The sequence below is a fragment of the Dermacentor albipictus genome, chromosome 2 (assembly GCF_038994185.2).
Source record: "Dermacentor albipictus isolate Rhodes 1998 colony chromosome 2, USDA_Dalb.pri_finalv2, whole genome shotgun sequence".
NCBI classification, from domain to species: Eukaryota; Metazoa; Arthropoda; class Arachnida; order Ixodida; family Ixodidae; genus Dermacentor; species Dermacentor albipictus.
Genome location: NC_091822.1, coordinates 115,136,746 through 115,164,164, shown reverse-complemented (window position 1 = coordinate 115,164,164; position 27,419 = coordinate 115,136,746). Strand labels below are relative to the sequence as shown.

Below are 27,419 nucleotides of genomic sequence, written 5' to 3'. Positions count from 1 at the left end.
ATCCGACAAGTATAAGCGACAGCGCTGCGGCGACACGAGCTGCTCTGGTCGGCGGCGCAAGCGAAGTCCTGCAGGTGGCGGGGCCAGGCGCGCTTGTGACGTTCCGTTCGTTTTGAGCCGTTATCGCTCTTTAGCCCTCCTCGTCCGCGACGAACCATTATCAACCGTTCTCTGGCGGCGGCTGCTTGTGGCACGGCCGCGCGAACCGTATCTTGAAAGCGAACTGCATTGTGGACAGAGTGTGCCCACTGCTGAAAACTTCACGCGCTGTGTTCTCACCGTTTACTTCGCTTTGAAAACAGACGCGCGTACACCTATCTTGAAAGTGATCTGCGAAAAGCGCATAGTGCGGCAAAAGCTGAAAGATTCGTGAGCGCAGTGTTCTCGCCGCTTCGGTCGCGTTGAAGCGAGAGCTAGCACGAAGGTGAATTCACTCGCTGCTGCGGGTTCTATTTTGAAAGATATCGTGCGGTACGGACTGACGGGCGGATGGTTTTTCTTGTTGGGGAAGTATAGAAATGCTTCCGTTATAAAAAAATATCGCAGGGTTCGCGAATTTCGCGATAAGAACCATCACCAATCTACTCCCCCGCCCCCCGCTGAGCGATGCCGTCTTGATCGCCCCCCTCCCAACCCCGGGAAAAGGGACACTACCTTTCTATCTCAGTTGAAGAAAAGATGATGAAACGTTAACAACGACAATAACGGCATTTGCTAACGAGTTGTCTTATGGCCTCTGAGATTTGCGCGCGAAGCTGGCGCGCGCGAACCTGAGAGGCCATAATTGGCCGCTTAATAGCATAAAAAGACAAAGATAATGCCAAACGACACAGCTGAAAATTCAAACAAAGAACTGATCTTAGCTATACTGATTGGGGAAAAGAAATAAAAAAAATTAGACAACCGCAACACACGCCACTAAAGCCACCACCGCCGGCATAACGCGGAAGCAACAGTTGGCAACATTCACTCGCGCCTCATTGCTTCGTCCGCTTCGTCTCCGCAACGACAGCCGCCATCTTCTCGCGCCTAACGTTTTGTATGGTTTTGTTCTCTGCAATCCGCGCACACAGCTCATCGGTGGCTGCACGTCTGCTCGGCGTCGCAATGCGGCCTGCGTCATTTTCTGGTGCTCGCGCAATCGGTGTGAAACATGTCGCATGTGAAATGTTTGATAGAAGTGCCTCGCGTCCAAGTCAAGCCGCCGTACGGGTGTATGGCTGTGCGCCCCGTTCTCGGAAGCGTCGACGGGTTTCCGGCATGCGGATTTCAGGTACGTGCAAATGCGTTTCGCCCTCCTATTGAGCTCCGGAGCAAAGCGTGCAATATTTCATGTGAAAGATGCAGTGCCCGTCATGATGGTGTGAATTTCGAGCGGCAAACGAGAACTTTGGCACTTAGAGCACACCGCGGCTGCTGAGTGAGCGTGGAAATTGTTTTACGTTACCGTAATATGTTGCTGTCAGTCTAATCTGCGGCTTGTGGACAGCTAGCCCACTGACTTTTGCTTGTGGCAGCGATAGGTATATAAATGGAAGCGGTATTAATTTTCGAGAGCAGAGAGTATTTTCGCTCGATGTTTGGTCGTGTTCATGGCGTTATGAAAGCTAGAAAACTAACTGGCTTGATCGTACTTAGTTCCAACTCCAAGGGGCGTAACGTTGGCGCTGTATATGTTTGTTTTCGGTGTCATATGAGTACCACTTCCATGCTTTTGTTGCATGAGAGTGGTTGCTGCTACATGCCTTCTGGGCAGAACACAATAAAAGCAATTTCCTCACTCATACGTATGCAATGTGACGTAACAAAATTTTCAGCGTTTTATTCGGAGCGTAAATATCCAGTATAGTTTGGTAAGAAACTCAAATTCTGTCTTAGCTTAGTAGGCGTGAAACAAGTGAAACTCTCATTCCTTTTCGAATTATTCGCCCGAACCGCACCGCCCGCAGATGCGTCATCGGGTAATAGACAGTAGCTTCGCTACGTGAGTTGTTTTATGCGCCAATATTGCCCGGTTAATTATCCTGTTAATTTATGCCGACGCTCGTTCGTCTTGATTTTAAGCGGTTACTATCCCCGAGTACCGAACGATGCCAAACTTGTGAGGTGTAGCAAACGCGGGAAATTCAAAGTGGCGTGGCTGCAAGTTCCTGTTTTTACGTTTCTTGCATTCAACGCCAACAGACACAGTATCACTGATTTATTTTCCATTTCTGCTGTACTTGATCAATCTAATGTGACAACTGCATTTGCTCTTTAATGTTCTCCATTTACTGTGTATTCAGCTTGGCTGCCGCCCTCTCTTCAGAGGATGCCGCTGTGATAGCTCTTTCGTATAGCACATGCCTCTAGGCCCTTGTGTTTCAAGGGCTCTGGCGAGGCAGCAGTGCTCCAAGTAATTTTACCATCCTATATATTTTCTATTTTGCATCATTCTTCCACGATGGATTTTAATGTTCATAGTATTCGTCATTTGTCATCACCATAATTTTATAGCACGTAGATTTTACGCACTTTACAGCGACAATTTTTAGGCCAGTTCACAGCCAAGTCACATCTTCCATAATACATCGTCAACATTACCACTTGTCATGGCGCTCTTTGGTCAAACCTGGCCCTTGCGCCATAAAACACCACGCATCATCATCATCAGCTTGGCTGCCAGAAAATGCTTGAATTTCTTTCAGTATCAAAGTGACGAAATATTTCACTGACGGCCGTGTGTGAAACACGCAAGATGACAAAACTGATAGCAAAATGATGAGATATTTCTTTTATAGCGTTTGGACTCGACTTTTGGTGAGGATGTCGATCGACCTTGGGCCTGGTGACAGCACACCCGACATCGCCAAAGTGCAGCCTATCAGTTGAGTGCCCCCGAATGGACCATCAACATCGGAAAATGAAGCAGAGCCAGGTAGGGGCAATTTTTACTTTGGAACAGAATACTGACAGCTGCCTCTTTTTTTAAGAATTAAATAACATATTTACAAACCAATCCTTTCTCTTTGTGCAGCCTATATAGAATTGTTTTTGCTTGTTATACAGACCTTCAGAAAGCAGTTCTTCTGAACCATTTTTACATGCACAAATAAATAAAGAGGAGTGCGCTTTCTGAAGAAATTGATGCACTGAAATGTGCGTTCGACACACAGTGAGATGTAAAATAACCAACTTTAAAGCGGTAAAAAAAAAGTTTGAAACATGTTCTAACATCATAACCCGCCTTGGCATACGGATCTAAATATAACAGCAACAGAAGTGCATGCAGAGAAGTGTTTGTAAATGTTTGCAAGATATGTACATTGTCTAAGAAATTGTTTTTATTTACTTGGAGCTTCTTGGTGCCATGGCAGTGCAGTAAAAGCTCAAAATGATGCCCCTGCTCCTAATAAAGCACCTTTAAATTTTAAAATTAAATTATGGGCTTTTACATTACAAAACCGAAAGTTTTGGGAACCTGGCTTCTTTAATATACACCTGAATTTAAGTGCATAAGCGTTATTGCATTTTACCCTCATTGGAGGGCAGCTGCCATGGCCTAGATTGAAGCTGGGACCAGCATGACTGAGCAGCATGGCATCATAGTAAGTGGGCTATAACACCAGGTCAAAATGAGAAATACCGCTTAGAACTACCAACTTCTTGGCTCACAAGCACTTTGCACTAAGTTAGAGGAGTATGGAGTACTGACAGCGACCGTTTATGTACCAATTTCTTTTTAGGCTGACTCCATTATTAGGGTACGTGCGAAGCTTCAATTAGTCAAAACTAGCCTAAATTACAGAACCAGCTCAAAACACGCACCATGTATAGTTGGATTTGGATGGAGTCAATTCATGTCGCCGAAAATGGAAGTGGCAGTCACACTATTTCATGCATTTTGCCTAAAGCATAGTCAATAATAATTAATCAATTTCTAAAATATTCTTTTCAAAAAGTTTTTTTCAAGCATGAAAGGAGGAGCCAAATGGTGTTCAGGTGCAGGAGCGGTTAGTTGCACGGCACTTCTTGCATGTGTTCACTGGCTTCTTTCAAGCTTGAAAAAAAAATTTGTTGCGCCTACTGAGCAGTAGAAAGCTGGATTGGGAATTTTTCAGGATGCTCTACAATTTTCGCACTGACACTTTTGCTTTGAATAAAATATTTGAGCAGTTAAATAATTGTTAATAACTAATTACCTAATTAGAAAAAATGCAAGAATTGGTTTCACTTCCTCAAAACCATGGCAAACGACATTACCTTGGTGCTGTCCAGCTACGTGGCACTTGTACATATTTAAAGCTTGCACATGTCATACAGACAACCTGGTAATTACAAGCCATATATAGAAGTGGCTAAGTTGTGTGAGCCAGCCATGTCTAGCGAATCATCAGAAACAGCCATGTTTCTTTGACTTAAGGGCATGATAAGATTTACATGCTCGACACCTTGTATCAGTGCGCTCTAGGCCTGTTCGTAGTTCTGCTGATACATAAACAATATTTCTCCACGTGTAAGCTCATATGCATCTTTCAAGTATATTGCCTCGTGTGTCCAAAATAAACCAACTTCGCGCTTCCTTCATTATATCTTCATATGTTGCTGTGCTAAATTTTTAACATGCAACTGCACAAATTTTCATCTAGTTTTCATATTTCCTCGTTGTTTGGTGGCTTTATTTCTGAACAAGTTGTTTTCGTTAATCCCTCTTGCACACAGCAGTACTCAGCATTTCAGCTTAGAGTAGGTTTTTTTTTCAGATTCACATTAATACGCCTTGCCTGGGCAATGTAAGGCATTCTACATAACACGGCCCTGCAATAATGTTTTATAATGCATTCCACCATCATGCAAAACTGTTTACTTACCAGATTAGAATATTTATAAGTGTTGGAAGTAACAGAACTGGAAGAAGCCAGCAGATAATGAGGCCAAGGAAAGCATACAGGAACATGTTTTAAGTTTTTTTATATGAAGTATAGAAATGATAAATTCTGGGTAAGTGAAAGTGAATTAAAAGATATCCACCTGTGGGTGGGGAACGGACCCATAACCTTCACATTACGCATGTGATATACTAACCACTGTGGTACTACGGCCGTGTTCGAGCGTCGACAATCTGAGGGGCCATTGTGGACGGTTGAATGCTGCCTCGGTGGCACAGTGGTTAGTGCATCGCATGCCTAATGCAAAGGCTGTAGGTTCGTTCTCCCCCCATGCCTGGTTGTTTTTTTTTACCATTTTCATTTCCCTTTATCATTTCTACATTTAAATAGAAAATTACAAATAAGTTTCCACGTGCCTTCCCTGGCATCTTCCAGCTGTGATTCAGAAAAATTTTGACCCTCAGTATCCTTTCTTCTCGTTTGGAAGAACAGGAGCTTCATTTTAAAAATAATGAATTCACCTTGTTCAGTATCTCAATGTGGTCTCAAATCTTATCCCAGCATGTGTATTACTAAGTGAAGTTTTTGGTAAGGCGATGATATAGCATGGGACCTAATTAGTAGCGTTTGTGTACAGATGTATGACTAGTCTAATAAATAGGAGGATTTTATGAAGCACTTCTAACATGGTCTGAGCATGTGTTTAAAAAAACTAATCTAGCATGATTTCAGGCATAACTGTTGCCCCTGAAAAATATTTGGATCATCTGCATTGGCATTGTTTTTAGAGAGCTCCAATACTACTTTGATAGAAGTAGCCTCGTGGAACATGAAGCATCGCTTCTTGCTGAGTCAAGGAAATATTATCTGCATATCTGAGGTGCATGTGTCATATGCTCGAATGCTGTGTAAAGGCTGCTAATAAGAAAATTACTTAACTTGCCTTCCAGAGACTTCTTCGGTAGTCTATGCTACTCGATCATAAACAATTTACCATAGTGAACATTCATCACAGTTGGCTTTGCAATGTTTATGAAAAATACCACAATTGCCTACTAGATATGTGACTGCACTAAAACTTGGAATTAATGAGCAGTAAGATTTAGAGGACAGCAAAACTTAGTTTATTACTCCTGTTTCTGTCATAGTTTCTTACAGTAATTACTAGAGGGAACTCTGGTGCTGGAGTCGTACCACCATGGGAATGATGGGAAGCACATAAATTTGTCTGATATTCGTGCTTGTGCTCGTCTTTTGGCTTCGTATATTATACGCTATATAAATCTTATTGTCGTAAATTTCAGCGCAGTCTGTACTCTTCGAAGTGCAGAAGACGGCGCCAACACGCACAATTGCTATTAATTGCAACGATTGAGCTTGTCCACGTGGCCAAATTGAAAGGCGCCAAGCGTCTCTAGGCACTGGTATGCCCGCGATAAATTTATCATGGCGTTGCACTCGCTTGTCGTTACATGCCTCCGTGGCTTAATGGTTTCAATATCAGACTTCTGTTCTAGAGTTCCTGTGTTTGAATCCTGTCGTCGGACGATTTTAATGTTTATTTATTTATTACACAGTTTATTGTTGAAAATGACTAGTTTACAAAGTCACAAAGCCGTTTGAAGCCAAACAGACGAAGTTTAGGCAAATCCATGTACTTCCCATAATTTCCATGCTGGTACAGCCGTTCTTGTTTGATCTCCTGTGGACACTAACGTCAGAGTTCCCTCTAGTAATTATTGTATGAAACTCTTGTTTCTCCACCTCACTCGTGAAGAAGCGGCACCACACCTGCTGCGTAAACATGCACTACCTTTTGGCCAAGTGCAGGGAATGCTGTGAACTCGCCCTGTACAAAGCCTGCACTAAGTAAAACAAATCACAACATGCAGTTGCTGCCACGTTGAACTGGTGGAATGAGTAGTGAAGTGCAGCACCTCCTGAACTAGTTCAGAAAGTGCAGGTTAATCAAGTGGAGATTATATAGTAACAGAAGTTGGTTGATTCTGCATTACATTCACGAAATATACTTCATGATACTTTTCCATTTATTTCCTCAGTTATTAAGAATCCCTTTTGCATTGTTGGACAAAACTACAGAATGCCAACATATTTTCTAGCATTGACTGGTAGCAAACACGTCAAAACTTGTTCTAGTTTCTGGATTGCCTCTTTAGCCGTTAACCCCCAAGTAAATTCCGGAAGAATGTACCAAATTTTTTACGTACTCAATTTTTCGGTGTCATTCTCATTCTAAAAATATATTACTTCATTGGTCTCTGGTTAGAAATAACACAAAAATAAGAGCTGCCCTTGAGGGCAGCTTTCCCTCAATGCCGACTGTAACTCATCTTTGACAATAAGAGCAGCATATCATCGGGCAGAAAGAGTGCGACTCGTCATTGGCGATATTGGTACTACCTCCAGTCACTAGTACAGCTTGGGATGAATGGTTAAAGGTTGCGACTTTGTTGCTGCCTAATTTTAATTCTGCAGCTGTTACACTTGGGTGTAGCGTGTGTATGTACGTGTGCATGCATTAAAATGACTTCACGCTAGAGCAAAGCAACTGCAGTGCAGAGAGGCATTAGTCATCTTTATATATTTGCTTTGTAAAGATGCACTAAGTTTATCTTTTGCAGTATAGACTTGGCGCTCATTGGCCAAAGATGCCCTTGTGCTACTAAAACCTATCAATTATTTCGCTTTCGGTCTGTGAGTTTTAATTTGTTTTTCTTGAACTGTGCAATTCCCACTCACAGGAGTGCATGTCATCTGAGGTGTTCCTTTTTCAATCAAGAATGTTTAGGTTGTGTTTGTGGAACTCGATTTCTTGCCTCAAACGAGCTTGTGCAAACTGACCAAGCTGATAATTCTACCTGCTTATATATTAAATATGTTGCAGTTATGAACCCTCATAATGAATGACACATAGTATAAAAATTTTATCTAATAAAACAATTTAACGAAATTTTTCATGTTTTTCGTGTTCATGTTCACTTCTCTACTCTGGTGTCCTGTCTGCATGCCTCACTTCATTTTTTTTGCATATTAAATATCGTATAAACGTAACCATGCTTTTTTACCACAATGCAGGGGGAAAAGGTTCCGGTAACACCATGCATTCAGTATGGTGGCCCAGATGTGTATGCAAGCAACCTCCTTCATCTGGACCAAGAACTACTCTGCAGTGTCTCGCAGACTTCCATGCGAAGCCCTCAACATTGTCTCAGTGGGATGGCTGCTCATCTATCTGCGTGTCCATCACCAAGACGGCCAGTTGTAAAGCTCCTGTACCCGTTTAAGAAAGCTTAATGATTTTTTTATTTAGTTTTCATGGTTGGCCGTAGAATCTTAACATTTTTGATGTTTCTAACATTTTTACCTGGCACAAAGTGGTACAATAACTTTAAACCAGTGTAATGTATTTAAGTGATGCTCACTCTAATGCCTATCTGGTTTTGTTTGTGTTTAAGAAATTTGAATGTCTAATAAGGTAACGGCATTTGAATTTGTCATCATGGCTCGTTTCAGTGAGCTGCTATGAAATAAGACGCAAAGATTATCACACGCCAGTTGTAGCATTTTTGTTTTCATGAGTAAAGTATACACGTTTCAAAAGATGGAAAGTGAGGAAAAAGCCTCAAGAACATAATCAACCTAGGATTTTCATGTCCTTACAACTCTGCAATGACTAATACCTCATACATCTTGGCAGCACATTGGTCGCAATGCCTACAGGTATACTTGATAAGAGAATAGCTTGCACTCAGATTTGCCACGCAGTTGATGGCTGATGGCTTTTGTTTGTCGTCGTCATGTTACTACTATGTATTGAATATTCATTTAGGTGTGCTGCGGTTTTTTGCAGTCACCTATATATATGTTCTTCGTTTCAATAAACATTTAGTTGAGAGTTAGCGCTCATCCTCTCTGCTTCTAGTCTGTGTCCGTGTCACTTCGCGCTACAATCCAAGATCATGTTACTGTACCAACTCACCCAACTTTCTATCCTTGTGTTAAAGACAGACTCAGACTTGTTCTTACTTATGTGACCGGTTACTTTTGTGCTTTATAATAAGATGCAGTGCTTTTCGAATGAAAACATGTAATAGTTCGTAATCAGGTTAATTAAAAAAACTGTTCTGCTTAAAATTTAATTGAGCAAGCCTGTGCCATTATTCGGTGCTTATGTCTTTGTATTGGTATGGTTTTACTCCTTATTTTCCTTCTTACACTTAAAATGTGCAAACATTATTATGTAACCATTTCTCTTTAATGAAATAAATACTTCTGCCATTTCGTCACAATTTATACAATGATTTTGTTCAATTACATAACCTTAGACTAGCTGATTGTTATTCTGGTAGCTTAACTTACAATGCCTGTGGAATATTCTATGCAAGCACATGGTGAAAAATAAAGTAAATTATTGGGTATAAGCAGGTCACTGGCAGTAAATGGAGCATACATATATTTCAGGAAATAGTGCATGCTTATATATTGAGCAGCATGCACAGCTACACATGCTGTTTTGTTCGTAAATGCTGAAACATTATTCGGCGTGGAACCACTTTGTTTTTTGGCTTTCAGTGCTACCTTTAAGTCATATGTGTGAAAGTACTAGTAGAAGCATCCCGTGGAGATAAATGACAACTTCGATGAATAGAGGTATAACATGTGTGCTTTAAACGGCAAAAAACTTCTTGACAGGCAAACGTATGCTTCTATAGTACTGCACTTGTTACCGTCGCCAATCCATGCATTGCTTGCGCTCTATTGCATTCAATATGAGCTACAACAACGAGCTGTGTTCTCTTTCCCTCCTGGTCGAGCTGGTGTTGCGAAAATTTTTGACCAAGAAAAGTGGAGGTTTTTAATTATTTCTGAAATGCATGTAACCATGCTTTTGGCTGTGTGCCGTTTCCACGGGGTTATAAGTACAGGTGCACCAAGGTGCGGGAGATCCTGTGTCCTTAGTGCAGCGCGCATTGTTATTGCGCTCTGCATCCTGCCGGCAGTATACTATCACTGCAGAGGAAGATTACGAAAAGCATGGCCTGTGTGCCTTGCTGCAATGGCGAAACCTTAAATTGTTTGCCTGAAAGGGTCGCAGGTTATGCTACCACATGACGGACCAGAAGCGCAATATGAGGACGCCTCACAGATTCTGGCTCATACTGAACAAGGTAGTACCATAGCTAAGGCTAGGCAGCGTTCACAACAGCTAGTCTGCCCATTAACTACATGGCTGTAGTGAACGCTAAAATACTTGCAGGGATAACACCCTTTTGGAAGGGTGTTGTCCTTGCTACACGCATATTGAAAGGGGTGTGTCTGTGTTACACCCCATATAGAAAGGGTGTTTGTTTGTTTTACACCCATAGGCGAGGTGACGTCATATTAACACCCCTTCTTTTGTGGGGTGTTAATTTGCATCCCGTTGCCTGGGGTGTAGCAATACACCCAAAAAGGGTGTCACCCATGGGACAAGTAATTTACACCCTTAAGGGTGTTAAGATTTTTAGAGTGTAGCAGACACCTGCACCCTCATTAAGAAATATATAAGATCGTTATCCCAGCGAGCGGGAGAGAACTACTCGTGGCGAATTGATTTTAATAGCTCTGAATAACCGGAATAGAAAGACCACAATTTCTGCCCTACGAAAGAAAGAATTTCGTAAGCTTGCGTAAGGCTACTTACGTGAAGGTAACCGTCGACTATTTCGTATGCGTAATTTTTTTATTATGAATGTCTACATCTCCTCCTAGGCTTGCTAGATTATCGCAGATAAAGAGGCAGTCAACAACATTTGGATTCTGGTTATCATGTTTTACCAAGCATCTTAACAGTAGCTGTAATAACTTCCGTTTTTATGCAGGATTTCTCCATAACTGTCGCAGGTGCATGATAGAACAGCGCTGTCATGCTCATGCAAAACGGTGCTGGGGTAAAGGCAATATTCCTATCAGATAGGTGAAAAATAATAAACGTAGAAGCAGTGTTAAAGATAAGCAAACCGTATATCTACTTGTTTACAAAGATGGCGCTACGAAGTGCGAAGAATTGCACTGAACATAGTAACCTGCATGTTGGTTTTATCTATCAGTTGTGATATCGCCATTTTCGTGTGGAAAACCACACATTTAAAACATTGGCTTTGGCTTAGCTATGGTTAACCCTGTATATCTCGAAGCGAAAAGGTTTGGTGATGTTTATGGTTCAGCTTATAGTTATGCTTTATGTATTAGCTAATGGTTATGCTTACGGTTCAGCTCATAGTTATGCTTTATGATTTAGCCTATGGATATGCTTACGGTTTATATTATGGATATGCTTATGGTTTAAGTTATGGATATGCTTACGGTTTAGCTTATGGTTATGCTTTATGAATAAGTCTATGGTTACGCTTACGGTTTAACTTATGGATATGCTTTGGTTAGCTTATGGTTATACTATACGTGTGCCTCGTGTAGTTATGCAAATTGCTTATGAATGATATATGCCATAACTTATGCAGGACTATTAAACATCTATATGCATCATTGTTGGGCACATTGTCTTGGGAATTGTGTACAGCCATAAACATAGCTCTCTGTATCGGTAGTATCACTCTCTTCTCCTTCCATGTTGAATGCGCACGCCTATTCTCTGGCAAGTGGTTATATAGTCGGCCTCCGCGATAAGCACGCGCGTGCGGCGAACGTCAAACGATGACGCATAGCGCGCGGCAGTGGCCACCTGCGCCGGCTCCGAACACGCTTACGGAGCCAAATAAGACATACGCCAGCTCGCGCGAAGCACGGCATTGACTAGCGTAGTAAAGCTTTTCGCTTCAAAAAGTACATGCGCCCTATTTATAAATTGATACTCGGGACAGCTCATTGTTTTTACCTTTTGCCTTGTTTGCCAGTCCGATGCCTTGATTATGCTCATGAGCTATAGAATCAGATTACGGCTAACGTATTCGAAGGAATGGGTTTGTGAGCTGTACAATATCGTCAGAGATGTCTCTGATGTCGACCGTAGGAGCTAGTACTATTGACTTTAGTAGTACGCCAAAGACAGTTCAATATCGCTTTGAGACGAAGAGCGCAGCTGTGTGTTTTTACATGCAGCAGCATGGCGTGAATTGTGGGTGAACATTGTTTCTACAGCGAATGTGTATATGGCTATGTTCTGATGAAAAATGTGTCCGTGGGCAAGAGTCTAGTACACATGGAATTTTTCCCCATACGTTCGCAGTTCCCGAAGGCAGTGCAATATTGGCTCGACCTGCGGCTGAAGTGAAGCAGGCTTTCAGCACTCCGCCAACTAGCAAACCTAAGTTTAATATCTTAGGTCCAAATGCAACCCGTATCAGATAATAAGCTGATAAGAACAGACACAACACTGTGACCCTCGTGGCCATGGCTAAGTTCTCGCCGCCCTCTCTTTGCTGGCGTTCCAGGCGCTTGCGTATCGCCTTTCCTTTCCTCCCGCTCTCCCGTTGTGGGGGTACTGTAAGCATGCTTCCCGTCTGGAAAGCGAGGCGCGAAGAAATGCGAACCATCCATGTGTTCCCGATCCCGCAAACTTAGGAACATTTCACCGCAGTAGCGGCCAGGATTCAGGGGGAGATTGGGGGGAACAAAGTTTTTATGGTCTGTGCTGGGGGGGGGGGGGGGTGTTTGACCGCTTATAGTTTTCGAGTGATCTCACAACTATTACTGCAGTGCAGGACGTCGACCTACGGTGAAGCAGTGTTTGCCTTCTGAGTGCGGTGAGGTGCCCGCATTACGCAACAATACATGGGTATGTTTATACGCTCAGAACCTCTTCAGCTTCAGAGCATCAATATTGTGGAGGAACGATTAGTCACGCTTCGTTTTTAATGTATGCGCATATGGCGTTTGACGCACGGCAGTGGGCAGTTCCGCATTAAGGGGCCTAGATACCTTCGCTGGTCAACCATCTTACATAGAGCAGCAGATCTGAATTTTTTGCGACATGCTGTAGTGTAACGGCACAACCACAAAGAAAAGACCAAGAGAACATATCACAGGCACTAAGAACTTTAATGAGAGTCATTGAAATAGACTGTATGTATTATTTAATATGGTCCGACGCATGAGTCACAAGCGACGTGCAAGAGGGGGTGTTTATCATGATTATGTTGTTAGGTAAGCACCAAATTGCCATTTGGCATCTGGTGCTTTTGGCATCTGGCATCTAACAGGATGACGAACGGTTCATTGCGTGCACAAGCAGTTGGTTAGCGTGTGGCAACGAGCTACCGCGTAGACCGGTAGAGTCTCGGCATTCCGAGCGAAAGCAAACCGACTCGACCAATGCCTTACGGTAACATCTTTTAGAGAAGTGGAGAAAATAGGGGAAGCATTTTCTTGTTAAACTTGAACGCTAGCCCGTGCCGCTGTGCGCCAGCAGCACGTGCCTCTTGTAAACGCGAGCATCTGCATAATGTCTGCTGCTGCTACAGAGAGGCCCCCCCTCCCTCCGGCCACCCCAGACTGGAGAAAAGTTCAACGAACGATGGAAAGTCCACGCGACGCGGCGTTTCTTGGTGCCGCAAACGGAGGCGGCGTCTAGAGATGAAGCATGATTGTGTTGCGCACTGGTGGTGTCGACGGCGACGGTGCTTCAATGTGGGCTGGCTTGAGACGTTCCAGGGCATTTGTGTCTGGCCGGCCGTTGACGTTCATGATAACGGTCATCGCACAGGGTTCTAGAACAGAACATGTTGCGGAGTGCTGTGGCTGCAAAGGCTTCCGTTCGGCACAGTTACACAGGAAAACATGAGCGCCAGAGGTGAGTGCCGCAGAAATCTACGCAGACCTTGCTTCTTGCGAATGCGCAGGCACTGGACGTATCTGGCTGAAGAAAGATTGTAGTTGCGCAAACTTGTCGGCAGGTGATGACATAGGTGTTTTAGTGGTGGTGGCAAAGAAATCTCATGGAAGGCATAGGTGAGTTGCGCAGACTTGCTCAGCACAGGAGCAACCTAAATCGCTCTTGAGTGCAGCTCTGATGCCAAGTAGGACGAGTTGCGAATGTAGAACCCACTTCCGCTGTGATTCATATGCCGTAAGGCAGAACTTGTGATACAGGGGAGAAAATTCAACAAGTCCATTTGAGTGCTGGTGGTGAGCAGCCTTGCTCAAATGTGTCGTTTGCAGAAGTTTGAGTAGCTCGTTGAAAAGTACCGAGTCGAACTGCAGACCTCGATCGGTGACATTTGCGCATGGGCAGCCAAACCTTGCAATCCATTCTGACACGAAAGCTGCTGTAACAGTGGGCGCTGAAGTATCAGATATGGGTCTAGCTTATGGCCATAGCGTATTGCTGTCAGTGAATATAAGCATGTAGGAGTAAGCTTTCGAAGGTTAACGCTGATTTCTGGAGCCTTGACACGACAAATAGCAGCAAACTGAGTCGCAAACTAAGACTTTTAGCTGAAGCCAGACGAAACGACACGAAATATGCATCTCTTCCACGCGTTTTCCAGGATGTGACAAGCGGTGCACGGTTTCGAACAGACATCTGCGAAAGCATTCCGGAATGTATGGTCGTGGTTTGCTTGTAGAGATATCATACACGGCGTACGTACTGTGTAGAGTCACAACGACATCCTCCATTTTCAGAGAGTTGACGAATTGCGGAGGGTATGACGTCCGGTGCAGTCACGCTGTTGACGGACAAGTAAGTCGACATCGATTACGAAAGGTTCTAACGTAGACGTGGGAACGGCATTGAACTCAGAACGCAACCCTGAGCGTGGGATGGAGCGTTAGCGGTGCCCTTCATAAGATGGAACGTTGTTGTAAACTCCGAGATGTAGGAAAGGTGCCCACTCTTGCGGGGCGACTAACAGGATGACGAACGGTTCATTGCGTGCACAAGGTGCTTGCGGTCTGTGAAGACAGTAAACGCACGGTCTTGAAGGAAATCTCGAAATTATCTGATAGCCAAGTTAACGGCAAGTAATTCGCGTTCGAACAAGCTGTAGCGGGACTGCGCAGGTTTCTGTTTCTTTAAGAAAAAGGCGAATGCTTGTATCCAGTATTGATGGATTGCTTCGGAACGGTGCCACCAGCGGCATTTGAAGTGTCTGTCATAATGGCATTGGGCGCAACTGACGTTGGGCATCTGAGCAGCGTGGCATCTACAATAGCTGACTTCACTCTTGTGAAAGCGTCGGTATCCTCTTCAGACCACTGAAGCACTTGTTTACTGTTGTTTCCATGCAGAGCGTTCAGCAGATCCACAAGTCTGGCGCCATGGGGAATAGATCGGCGGCAGAAATGAACGAAGCCTAGAAATTGGCAAAGCTTGTTAAGTGTTGTCGGTCGTAGAAAGTATTCGATAACTCGAATCTTGGAAGGCAGTGGTTGAGTGCCGTTGGCGTCGACAATATGCCCTAGGAACTCGAGCTCCAGTCGGTGGGATTCGCTCTTGGCGGCGTTGATGACAATTGCTTTGCCGGCAAGACGTGAAAACAACAATCGCGAGTGTGGTAGATGTTCTTCTGCGTCATAACATGCGACGTGGAGGTCTATAATGTACGCAAAAATGAAAGGCAATCCTCGAGTGATCCAGTCCATAGAAAGCTGAAAGGATTGACCAGCATTCCGTAGGCCGAAGGGCATGCGGAAAAATTCAAAAGACCGAACGGTGTTGTGATGGTGGTCTTGGGAATGTCTTCTGCAGCGACCGGTAGTTGATGATATGCGCGAAGGGGATCGATGTCAGAAAAGATCGTGGTACCGTACAAAACTACCATGAAGTCCTGAATGTTCGGGAGAGGGCAGCGATCAGGAACTGTAATGCTGTTCAGCACCCGGTAGCTGCTGCATGGGCGCCAGTGTCCAGTCTTCTTAGGCACGAGGTGAAGTGGTATGCCAATTTCCTTGAGAATGGGCGGATGATGTCAAGTTGCAGCATGTGTTCGAACTCCACGCGAGTTATCTTGAGGCTCTCTTGTAATAGATGCTGGGGTCGTAAATAGACTGGTGCGCCTGAGGTGACGATATGATGGCACACGTCATTTTGAACCAATTGCCTCCAGTTCGGCTAGCACGTCAAAATTAGAAACTCGCCTAGCAGCTCGGCAAAAGGTTCGCCCCACATGGCAGGAATACGCGCGATCGGTGATGTGTTTGTTGCTGGGACGCCGGGAATAGATAGCTGAGTAACGAATTCGATGAGACGGCGTCATTTAATGTCGAGGGGTCCGTAGTCGTGCAAGAAGTCTAATCCAATGAGTGCTTGGCAGATGTCTGAAACCAGGAAAGTTCAGCGGCACGCTCGTCGAAGGTCAAGGTTTATCTTGACGTAGCGTGAAAAAATATTCGGAGGAAGCATAAGCTTCTCCTTTAAGAGTGGAACGCGATAGCATTAAAAGATCCTCGAGTGCTTCACGCTTCACGGCAACTGCAGCTTATTTAACCGTAACGCTTACCGGAAAATGCTGGTGGTCAACACTATGTACGAAAGCGAGCTTTCTGTTAGAAGCTCGGCCCCTTTGCTTGGGCCATGATGCGGTAAAACCACTCATTTTCAAAAGTAGGGCCAACCGCTACCCTCCTCCTCCGCTGCGCGCGGCCTCGACGGTGGCACCGCCCCTGCTCGTCATGCCGTGGCAGACGACGGCTAACACGCTACCGGAGGAAATTCGCGGTAAAGTTCGTTGTAGCCCTGTGGAGCAGTTTTTTCAATCGAGATCTTGCTTCGTCAGTCGGTAACTGGCTTTCGGAATGTCGTTTTGGAACTGCGGAAGAAAATAGAGAAAAGGACCTTTATTTAAATCATAAAGCACGCGCACGCGGAAAGTTCGTTTTGGTAAAACACGATGCATGCACTTGGTGTGCTCAAACACGCGCGTAATTTTCCATATTTTCAAAAATTGGCAGCGTGAGAGTAAGTGTACGTGGTTTCGTAGGTTCACATACAGTGCACATGACACCTTCGATATCCATTTACTCAATCGGAGGCATCAAAATGTTAACGTTAAGAAGTAAAAATGGTAATCCTTGTGAGCGGGCCTACGGTTCTTAGGTGCCTTTCTCAACCATTATATTCCTGCAAACAAAACGTGCGAGTAGCCGTTGCTCATGCCTCCAATATTGGGAGCAGCCGAGATAGAGGAGAAATGCAAGAGGCCCGTAGAGAGATTCCTCGTTGGTGTTCCGTAATTCTCCTCGAATGGGCGTGGTATCTTGCGGCAGTCGCGGGGAGCTTCATTCGCCGCGGCGCGCTTTGGCATACTCGACCACAGTTTTTTTTTTATAAGTACTGCTTTAAGAGTGCACATGTAACGGGTAACGGAGGCCTCTGGAGAGCACGTGACATTACAAGCGCTCCCGTTACCGCTTTGGTGCCCTGGAGGTACCGTCAATAATTCGAAATAATGACACATTGTTACAAGTAGTAAATAAAACATAATAAATACAATCACGTCGAGGCGCTCACTTCTGGCGTAGCGCTACCGCGCCCGCGTGAGAATTACGAAACTCCAAAGAGGTATCTACAGGCCCACGTACAAGTACGATCAAAGTGCGGGTTAAATATCCCCAGGCGACCTAAATCAGGTTCTCTGGAGCTATCCACTACGACCTTCCTCACAGCTTTAGTCGCTTCGGGACGTTAAAAACGTTAATCACCCAAAACCAAATCAATCCATGCGGGCGTACATTCAAAGCTAAACGACGGCATCGGTAAGTCATAGTTAGCTTCGCAAAAGTGCCGAGAATGTGCTGACTTCTGGTGGAGCTCAAGCCATAAGATGAATAATGTCGCTTTTATGTCCCAGGACAGCTGCAGATGCATACACTTTCGACACAAGACGAAACTACATGACATGAAGAGACTGCATTCGAAAGAAAGTCAAGTTAAATGCACCAAAAGCACGCAGAGCGTGAACACATACACTTTTTCGAAGCGGCAGGTGTGATGTATGTTTTAAAGAAGAGGTTGTGAGGAACTGTGGTACTTCACAAAGCCGTGCGTTTTTTGCCACTTCCTCGAAGTCAGCCCGCGCGATCCTATGCATCCACACTTTTTTGTGCGTTGCGCTCGCCTGTTGGTAACGAAAGAAGCCTTTTGTCGTCGCTGTGTTGGTTGCGGCAACCGAAGGCTATTACGACTTTGCATCGCTGCCACCTCTGTTGCGACTTTGAGGTGGTCCCGTAGCGCTCGTCACGCGTTTCATGGCAGAGCGTTGGTAGCGAAGAATCCGAGTCAGGCGCTGGTGAGAATAACGAAAGGGACTTTATACATTATATACAGAACAAGATCGGATCGGCACAGGGGCCGAGAGCTCACAGCAAACGCGACTGTTCCCGCACGGTGACGTCCGGCGAGACTACAATGCGTGACACATCTCACTCCAGGTGACTGCGACGGGCCTTATGATGCCCCGAGAAACCATTGTCACTCATACGGCCCAATACAAAGCCAGCACTCGACGGTCGTCCGAGAGGTCCAACCAGCGACCGCGCTGCCCACCCGGTTTAAAGTTGCCGCGCGCGGTGACCTCCAGGCAAAAGGAGGTGCGGCGCCGGGCTGTCTAGGACTTGGTTGCACGTTTGGACATGTCGCTCGCCGAGGCTTCTCCGCAGGACACCGCTGCCTGACGGCTCAGTATCTTGACTTGTCAAGGGAGAATTAGGGCGCTGTGCCTTTCGGCGCAGCCCCGGGTTTGTCCAAAGGGCACTCGCAGGATAAATTCTGCATCTTGTAGATTCGAAATCTGGGCTGGTGGTAATGCCACAACAAGGCACACCAGCAAGGCATCACAATTAATTTCTCGTCCCTAACACCTCGATTTGCTCCGCTAACGCATTCGATCTGTCTGCTTGTGCGTACTTTCGCTGGGCAGGGCCAACAATTAATGGTGGTCGGAGCGCGCTGGAAAGAAAAAATATATATATACAAAAGCGCCACGCCTACTTCTACGTGACACAGATTGGCTAGTAGGGGAGTGGAGGAGGCTGGGGCGACAGCAGGCATGGAGGAGGAAACATCGGGGATGGCGGGGTGGCGGAAAGACCTAAGCATGGCGTTACTTTTTGAAAATTGAAGGGTTTTACGATGGATGGATGGATGGATTTTATGAGCGTCCCATTTGGAAAGGGGTGGTGGGTACGATGCGGCGGAAGCGAGCGCCTACTCGTGATGTGACAAGGAACCATGGCGTGCCCCTTTGAGGCCTTTGAGATTTGCGCTCATGATTTGTGAATGGTAGAAACGCTGGAAAAGAGTTTGTGTTTTTTTAATTTTCGCGTAACAGAATTATTTTTTCTCGTATATTCCATTTACCGTGTGACCCTATCATGTTTGCAGGTTGTGCGTAGGTCATACTTTACGATTTTTCTACGTATCTCACATGAAGAAATTTAATGAGTTTACTAATTCCCTTGCGCCATATTGAGGGCCTGCGTGGTTGGCTATGCGTGGTTCTAAATTCTTTATGTCGAAGCAACGTCCACGCTGGGTTCCAGACCCGAACCAAAGCCCCCTGCCCAGTCAGCCCTGGTGGAGTGGGAATGCCAGGGTCAATTTATCGAATGATGTTGGGTCGTTGAGTACATGTAAGCTCTCGGGCGCGGCACCTCCGGGTGCGAAGTCCTCTAGCCATCTGACAACGGCACCCTTGAGGCTGTCGCGGTGAAAACGGGAATCCTGCGCCATTGACGGCTTGCGAAACAAATAAAGGTGTCGTTTTTCGGCTAGAGCGTCAGGTGGGAATAATGTTTACATTAGCTCCTGTGTCGACTAAGAGCTGCTGTCCCGTAACTCTGTCCGTCACGTCAAAAAGACGACTTGTGTAAACTGTCGTGGCCATTAGAGGTCGGCCGGCCTGTTCCGCTGCATAGCGCCTGGACGCTGACCATTATAAGCGTCGTTTTCAAACCGCTGGTGGTTGTAGCAAATGCCAGGCGTTGTCGGTGATGTTTCATGGTGGGTGCCCGTGCGCCTAAATTTTCTGGAATTACGGCTGCGTTGATGACGAGATGACGTGCGGCAACGTTCCACGGCATAGACGATACGTTCCAGCAACTCACACAATGAGTCGAGCATAAACTCAGCTGCTGAAGAGCAGGGAAGGATGTGCAGGGCAGTTGTCACCCGGATACGATGTCGTGGCTACAATGGCTGCAGGGTGGCTACTTCCATGATTTTTTCCGCGAACGTGGCAATTCCTGTAAAATTCATAGCAGAAGCTGTCACAAGCACCATCTGCACGTTAGCCATGAGTCATTGCAGAAAAAATTCGCGCAAGAGCGCGTCGTCGATGGATCTCGCATGGTCTCCGAGCAGCTACCTGATTTGGTGAAGAAGACTGTGCGCTGCAACAGGGCTGCCTTGATATCGTCATAGGCGGTAGACAGTGGAGCGTTCAACAAATGTGCTACTTGGTCCAATGGCTGCGGGTGAGAGCGCTGCGACGGAGTAACGAAACTTTGAGGCTTGAGAGCGTATACCAACCACTTGGAATTTCGATTGGGCCTGAAGAAACTACGCCGAGGGATGCTTGTCGCAGTATTGTGGGAGGCGGACATCGCTAGGGGGCCGAACAGGAGGGCTCACCGCGTTCGTCGGAAGGCGTCTGGTTCGGAGCATTAACAGCGGTTCATGGTCGTTTCCATTACAGGAGCGTATGGCAGGATCACGTCCGACCTCAGCAAACTATGGCGATGAGTGACCACGTAAACCGGTGGAGTCTCGGCCTTCCGTCAGACAGCAAAGCGGCATGACCGATGTCGTAGGGCAGCATTTTATTTTAATTTGAACGATAGCCCGTGCCGCTGTTCACCAGCGGCTCCTGCCTGGTGTAGACGCCAGCATCTGCGTAAATCTGATGCGACGCCGATGATACTGCTGCTACAAGTGCTTTCAATTAGGCTGACATGAAACTCACGGCGTTAATTTGTTTTCTCCGCCCCAGTAAAGCAGTGGCTATGACATTTCACTACTTATTGCGGTGTCGCAATTCAATCGATGTCATTCCAGCCGTGTTATGATGAGAGTCAAATGAAAAAAAAAAATTCCGCTACCCAATTTTGCAAGCCGGTTTAAGAATGCCAGTTGGTTAAAATTATTCCCTAGTCCCCCACTAAGGCTTGCCTCGTAATTAGATTGAAATTTTACGGCGTACAACTCAAATTACCTTTTGTTACACATTCCGGTGTTTTCCTTTCTCTTTTCCTTCTTACTTCCTTCATTCATTGTTTCTTCGTGTACCGTTTCTCACAGAGTTCGTATGATCAAATTTATAGATAAAGATGCAGTTTCCATTATGACAAAAAACTGAAACTCAATTACTTCTAATCCCAATGGCCATGGTAGTCAACCAATATGTTCATACAAGAATTAGGGCTTATTTCGTGTTGAAGACCATTCACTATGGAAGAGAAACGCTGAATACCGACGGGAGCAGTCTCATGAATTGCCGTTCCTCTCGTTCTCTTTTAGAGTGTGCCAATGGATAATTAAGGTGCATAGTATGTTGAATTGCATATTCAAGCAGCACCTAAATGTAGCCCAATTTATTTTACGGGAACTTTCAAACCTATTGACATGTCTAGATGAGCTGGCTTCAGGATATTGTTTATTCTGTGACTCTTCTTTCCAGAAATAGTTATTCTGCGTATGAATATTGCCCAATATAACTTCTGTGAAGCAAGGGCCCAGGGCTGCGCAATTTTATTTGCGGATTTTTGGTTTAATAACCAATGCGCCATGTAAGCCTAAATGTGGCTTTTTTAATAACATTACGTAAAATATAAAAAGATCTACTGCTCCCGATGAAGATATCTCTGGGTGTGCCCTATTTAAATGTATTTTCATTCAGAAAGTAGCAGCGCCTATATTTTTCTGTTAGACTGTTTCTGCAACTTTTCCTCACAAACTTCGAACTCATTCAACAGTACATGTTAGGCGGAACAGCTGGTCTGCACCCGCCGTGGTTGCTCAGCGGCTATGGTGTTGGGCTGCTGAGCACGAGGTCGCGGGATCGAATCCCGGCAATGGCGGCCGCATTTCGATGGGGGCGAAATGCGAGAACACCCGTGTACTTAGATTTAGGTGCACGTTAAAGAACCCCAGGTGGTCGAAATTTCCAGAGTCCTCCACTACGGCGTTCCTCATAATCAGAAAGTACTTTTGGCACGTAAAACCCCATAATTAATGAAGTAGCTGGTCGACAGGCAGGCATGCACGTTGTTAGATGCGCAGTCAAGAAGCAAGTTGGGTGGGAGGATTAATAGGTCGGCGGGGAGGCATTTAGGACGTTACCGGTCAGTCAGTGTCGTTCGGTCGTTCGGTAGGTTGGTGGGTCAATTGGCTGGCTTGCTAGTCAGAGCAGGGTCAACGCATATCAACAAGTATAGAGTTCAGTTCGGAACAGTTGGGAGTTTCTTTCAGTTTCTATTTTGTTACATGCTCAGTTACTATTGTTACTATCGGTGTAACACAGGCTCAAAAAAAATCTACAATACAAACAAAAGCTAATTTCGCTGAAGTGTTCTAGTTGTTCGCACGGCCAGCTGTCAAATCAAGTGCAGCACCTTGTGTGTTGAGTCAATTTTACGTGGTAAATCTTTTCTCTACAAGAGGATGCTAGCCTGCGAAGCGTTCCTACACTTGAGGGATCCCAGCATAGCACACTGAACCAATAATCTTCAGATCTTTTCAAGCAGAATATTTAAATAAAAGCTGATATAACTTGTATTGTTGTTGACAACTCATTTCGAATGAAATCAAATAATTAATTATTTCTTGACGGCTGAGTGACCAATCTGTTTCCCCTTTATTGCTTAGAAATAATGAGTTAAGCATTTAAACAATTTACGACACTATGCTAAAGTGCACTAAAATTAGGCAGGACTATTATAGTCATGCTCTGTCTCTCTCAGCCATAGTAGTAAACAAGGATGATGCACTTGAGATCGCTTGAAGCTGTCACCACAATACATGCGGTTTTATTTTGATTCTTTTTCGCTATATAAAGAATAACCCCCCCCCCCCCCCCCCAGGATGCATGGTCAGTGAACTATTGGAAAGCCTACTCAGGGTATAAGCGTGAGTTGGCTATGGACTGCGTGATGTTTATGTAGCACCAATCTAGGTAGGTGTTCCAGAGCCACATTTCCAGAAAATGTATAGTTCAAGTAATGTATAGCTCATAGAAATGTATAGTTCAAAGAAATGTATAGCGTAATACAAAGAGCTGACTAGTTCCTGTATTTTATTTGAAAGCAAAGAAATATTACCAAAGGATAAAGTTTCGCAATGAGTTCAGTGATCTCACCTGCTGTGAAAAATTTCATGGAGTAGTTTATTTTGTTTTTCTTTCTTCATTGGCAGCAGCTTTAAGATGCACATGGCAATGAAATAACGTGAAGGCTCATATGGCGCATGAAGAGGCAGCACAAAAATTAGGGAAGCTTCCCAAAATGCTTACCCACTTCGATCTGTCCCAGCCTAGAGACTTGCGTGCGATGCGTTACCGAACAGAGTCGGAACCGTTCCTTGCCATCCCGCTGGCAAAGTTGACATACCAAGCGGCTTTCATTCTCGAAAACAATGTAAAACGGAACGGAAATATATTCAGAAGTTGAACTCGAAGCATTGGCACTAATGTTCGGAGTATCAATGTTTCGGAACTACCTACTGGGAATAACCTTCACCTTCACCTCTGATCACACGCCGCAGATTGGGCTGTTTTGCAAAATCATCCAGTGCCCTTTACAGTTGTGGTAAGAATTCAGCGTCGGTTCTCTATTACGAGAGCATACCAGTACAAAACAGAGTACAAACCTGGCTCGAACAAGTTGAGTGCAAACACACTGTGTCGGATTCCTCTAGAGACCACCGAGTTTACGTAAGAGGGGATCCACAAGTGCGCATACTCCCCGCAGCAGCTGAATGAGTCATCTTACATCGCGTGTAGAGAAATGGTTGACCGAGAAAGATCCGATAGTGAGAACTGTGAAGTGCTACGCACTTTGTGTATGAATAAAAAGCGAAACCCGATCAGAGTTGTAATTTCAGAAGCTACTCGCCGTGACGTGCTACAACTGTTGCACGAGAAGCACCAATGAATGTGTGCAACGAAAACATCAACCCGCAGGGTGGCGTGGTACCGCGCAATTGATGAAGCAGTTGAAAAAAAAAATTTTTAGGAAATGCGACACATACATACAAGCAAACGCAATAGCGCCATCAAAAACCTCTGTAAGCTGGGCTCTACTGCACGAAAACCAGTCACATATACATCTAGGGTGTCCGTGCCCACTGAACAATGCCACAGTTCAAGTGGCCGAAGATTCACATTAAAAGTGAATCAAAGCAGTTCCAGTATCACCTGTCAGGCTCAGTCAACGATTACATCATTGTGGAGGATTTTTATCGGCATCAACCATGCCAAGAACAATTGTCAATGAGCAATTTATGAACGTACTTAAAGAACAGTGCCGGCCCGATAGGCAGCCCAAGCAGAAGGGGCAAAATTACTTAAAATATATCTAGGCAACGCGTACACCATGTTATTATATAGCAAGAACACATACCTAGCAACAAAGAGCAGTAATAGTGTAGAAGCACAAAAACTAAAAATAAGGAGGCACAAACCGTACAAATATTAGCAAATACCAACAAGAATTGTAGAGCAGTGAAGTGTACAAATCAACACAATGATGTGTAAAGTTGTTTACGCAATTTAAACAGGACCAAATTGCCAAAAGCGTGTCACACACACAGATGAAAAAAAAAGAATTTAACGAAGCCGTTACTGCAGCTTACGGTGCATTGGACAAACGAGTATAAGAAAACTAATAGGTGTAGATATAAATTCACAATACAGTATAGTCAGTGGTGCCTTCCAGATGATGCGGGACATTCGCTGGATGAGTGGTCATTAATGGAAATTGACTGCATGCGATAAATGAGATAAGAAACCAGCCAATTCACTAAGTAGGTTGAAAGATTATTTGATTTCTGTTAATAATAAGTTTCTATGCGATACAAGATGGAAAGCTTTCCTAAAATCTAAAAATATTCGATTGGTTGAACAGACCTATCAAGAAAAGTGGCTAAATTGTGACTACCTGTTTTTAATTGTGTTCCAGTAAAAAAGCCATTTAGAAACCTTGTTAGCAAGAGACAGTATGCTGTTATCACCTTTAAAGATATTAATTTCATTAGTTATGATATGTTCAAGTAGTTTGAAACATGATGAAGTTAGTGATATTGAACGATAACTTGTTACTAGCGTGGCGTCACCCTTTTTCAGTGCTGGCACAACACGTACCATGAGCCAATATCTAGGCAGGGTAGCTGAAGACAAGGACAGTTTCATGCTGCAAACATCACCAATGATTTTCGAAATACTCCGTGTCAACCCTTATGCAAAGGGCTCGCTGAATGCGTCATGCGGACACATAAAGTTTACCTTAACAGGGTTCCGTAATGTAATATGCTTGAGCTGCTGGAGAAATGGCTTTTTAGCAACCTTAGAAAACTCCCGGAAGGTGGAAAGTTGCTGTCTCAGCGTCTACGGGGATATTAGATCCAGTCGTGATTAGGCACTTGCCTTGCACCTTCTGTAACTTTTCATGTCTGTTCAAAGGCCGACCGAGGAAGGATGCTTGATCAGGGCACTCCTGTTTGCGCTATTCACTTGAGAGACGGAGAGAGGCAGGGTAGCTGAAGACAAGGACAGTTTCATGCTGCAAACATCACCAATGGTTTTCGAAATACTCCGTGTCAACCCTTATGCAAAGGGCTCGCTGAATGCGTCATGCGGACACATAAAGTTTACCTTAACAGGGTTCCGTAATGTAATGTGCTTGAGCTGCTGGAGAAATGGCTTTTTAGCAGCCTTAGAAAACTCCCGGAAGGTGGAAAGTTGCTGTCTCAGCGTCTGCGGGGATGTTAGATCCGGTCGTGATTAGGCACTTGCCTTGCACCTTCTGTAACTTTTCATGTCTGTTCAAAGGCCGACCGAGGAAGGATGCTTGATCAGGGCACTCCTGTTTGCGCTCATCTCTTGAGGGACGGAGAGAGGCACTTGCCAGTCTCAGTCAGAGAAACGAGTAGATCTCGAATGCGAATCGTTGGCACGGCAGAAGGTGTGCTTCGCGGTAGCCTGGATCAATTTCGGCCTCAATAGCGCTGCGTGGCAGCACAATCTTCACAAGACAAAGACCACGCCGCTTATGTTGTCGCGCTACAGGAGGAAGATGAACAAGGATCCCTCCCTCGGTCAACCCTCATCAGGAAGCCCGTGCTGTGGTACTCAGCCTAAAGAGGAAATAGGGTTGCAAAGTAAAAGTGATTACCGTGAAAAAATATTGTCTGCCGTGACGACAGACCGACGTCATCATACGTGCCATAGCGGCTGGATGGAATACTTATTCAGGATGTCGCTCAACAAACGATGAAGAGTATTCCCTTGCTTGCCTTAGCGTCATTGTGCCGTGGGCGCTGGGCCACATGCCCTAGGCATGTGTCGGGGGCGAGAGTTGTAGGAATTTTCTACGCATATATATGTCGGAAATTTTCCGTATACAGGGGAAAATTAAAAACTACATAAAACAGCGTCGTATGAACAGACAACCCTCAAGCTACAATTCTGGATAACAGAAAATTCCAGATTTTCTTTTTGTTTTTAATCCAGATGTAGTATATACTATAAACAAAGGCCGTCGGAAAATAGCGAATATACGATATGAAGAAGAAGCGTTGTCAATTTGTGCACTGGTTACTACCTCACTACACTGAAACATCACGGAAGCAACCTCAGCAAGTCCGAAATCGCCATGAAGAGAGCCTCTCAAACGGGAGTTCAAATAAGCAATACCAAGTGAATGGGTTTTGCTTGGAGCACGGGTTGCGTGTTTCGTAAACTGAGGCACTCGAGCAGTGTTTTTCGACACCAAAATAAACCGAGTTTTCGTTTCCTACTCAAGTTGTCCTTATACAACGAAGCACACCCAGCAAAGATTTTAACCGCCCTTGGCCCAATATCTTCATTGGTTCCGAAAGTTCAGCGCAATTATTGCTTATCATTTGCTTATAATTTTGCTTTTTAAATTCTATGATCCCTCGTCACTTTCAAAGAAGCTTTCAAATACCAGAAGTACAAATTTATCTCTTCGCTCTGTAAATGGGACTAAGGATTCATCATCATCATCAACCTGGTTACGCCCACTGCAGGGCAAAGGCCCATCCCATACTTCTCCAAATACCCCGGTCATGTACTAATTGTGGTCATGTCGTCCCTGCAAACTCCTAACTTTCTGCCTCCCCCTGCTACGCTTCCCGTCCCTTGGAATCCAATCCGTAACCCTTAATGACCATCGGTTATCTTCCCTCTTCATTGCACGTCCTGACCATGCCCAATTCGTTTTCTTGATTTCAACTAAGATATCATTAACTCCGGTTTCTTCCCTCACCCAATCTGCTCTTTTCTTATCCCTTAACGTTACACCTATCATTCTTCTTTCCGTAGCTCGTTTTGTTGTCCTCAATTTAAGTAGAAGCCTTTT

At 44.8% G+C, this 27,419-nt stretch overlaps 1 protein-coding gene, 1 long non-coding RNA gene and 1 pseudogene across 3 annotated transcripts in view; 2 read left to right on the top strand and 1 right to left on the bottom strand.

Annotated features, from left to right (window-relative positions):
* LOC135910952 (cuticle protein 12.5-like) overlaps window positions 1-27,419 on the top strand; it is an 81,600-nt gene that overhangs the window by 8,563 nt on the left and 45,618 nt on the right. The gene's annotated exons all lie outside the window — the stretch shown is intronic.
* Window positions 488-8,094, top strand: LOC135910950 (uncharacterized). The gene is made up of 3 exons (XR_010567173.2): window positions 488-1,273; window positions 2,781-2,917; window positions 7,965-8,094. It is a non-coding gene; the product is annotated as an uncharacterized lncRNA (long non-coding RNA).
* LOC135911004 (U2 spliceosomal RNA) lies at window positions 12,102-12,280 on the bottom strand (annotated as a pseudogene).